The 1,343-nt window shown below is 33.0% G+C and overlaps 1 long non-coding RNA gene across 1 annotated transcript; it reads left to right on the top strand.

The window, feature by feature from the left end:
- Positions 1-6: 6 nt before the first annotated feature.
- Positions 7-1,337, top strand: LOC125504431. Its single transcript, XR_007281483.1, has 3 exons — positions 7-707; positions 825-939; positions 1,063-1,337. It is a non-coding gene; the product is annotated as an uncharacterized LOC125504431 (long non-coding RNA).
- Positions 1,338-1,343: the final 6 nt, after the last annotated feature.

Raw genomic sequence — 1,343 nt, 5'->3', positions numbered from 1 at the left:
GCTCAACCTGCACGGGTACTACTGACTTATTAGTGTACTTGTCTCCGTGATTTCGGTTATAAAAGTTTATAATATGACTACCAGGCAAAGATGTCCAGGTTTTTCTGGTGAAGAAAAAAATATTGATTGCGACTGTTTGTGCAAAGTACAAGCACATTCTGGAAAAAAAAACRCCATGTTTCAAATGAAGCAAAAACTGAAATTTGGGAGAAAATAGCCACCGAAGTYAATGCTACAGCAGTAAATGCAACGTACAGAACTTCGGAGGCATTAAAGAGGTTTTATGAAAACCGAAAAAGGGAGGTGCGGAAATTAGCAGCAGAAGAAAAACATCAGGTTTTTGCCACTGGAGGAGGACCTTGCAAGATTCTAAAAAAAAAGATGCATGCCAAGACATCATTGTTTCTGTCATGAATCAAAAAACGATTTATGGACTTCAWAATGAGTTTGATGGTGATGTAGAACCAATAATTGAAGTAAGTATAATATTTTATTGTAATATTAATACGTAGKTAGAGTAAAGCAAAACTTARACCACACGTTTTAAAATAAACGAGTTGCCAAAGATACTTGGTACACTGCTTTTTTTTAATAGGACCCGAGTAATGAAGAAATTAAGATTCATGGTGCAATTGGAAATATTGAAGAAAATGCCCTAGCTAATGATAATATGGATTTGCAAGGTCATGTTGTGTATGAATGAACAGGTAATCTTACAATACCATAATATTAAAATTATAACTTAAATGGTTTAACTGTACATTATAATGTGAACATAATTTGTTTAAAAAACATATAGGTAATAATATACAATTCATATTTAGGACGAACATGGAAGAAGTACATGGGGGAAATATGTTCCAGCTGACTTGAAGCAGCCAATTACTATAAATTTGTAAAATCCAAGACCTGGATCTGCAAAACGAAAAAATGATGAAGGTAATAATCAATTATTTATTGAATGGTGTTTGTCCGGTTTAACTTAGTTTAAATTTTAATGTCTATCCAAGCCTTACATATGTATAGCTGGAAATAATGTTTTATATTTTATGTGCATTTTAGCAACAATTGATGGTGCTCATACCCCTCATGCCAAAAGAACAAAATCACTACCCGCTTCGAGACGTCGACCAACAATGCAAATTAAAGCCCTAACAAGGTCTGAAATAGCAGAAAAATATGGCCAACTGCTTGATAAACGGCTAGAAGTAGCAGATTTGCAGAAGAAGAAATTGGAAGATGAATTGTTAACGATTGAAGGTGAAAGAAAGCGAAAATTTCAATTATTAGATTTACAAATTGAAATTGAAAAAAAAACTTAATCATCTTTCACATTAAACTGA

This window comes from Dendroctonus ponderosae, unplaced genomic scaffold (assembly GCF_020466585.1).
Source record: "Dendroctonus ponderosae isolate FM_Combo_2020 unplaced genomic scaffold, Dpon_F_20191213v2 Dpon_F_20191213_5, whole genome shotgun sequence".
Taxonomy (NCBI): domain Eukaryota; kingdom Metazoa; phylum Arthropoda; class Insecta; order Coleoptera; family Curculionidae; genus Dendroctonus; species Dendroctonus ponderosae.
The sequence above is the reverse complement of the archived record's forward strand: the minus strand, read 5'-3'. Positions and strand labels throughout refer to the sequence as shown.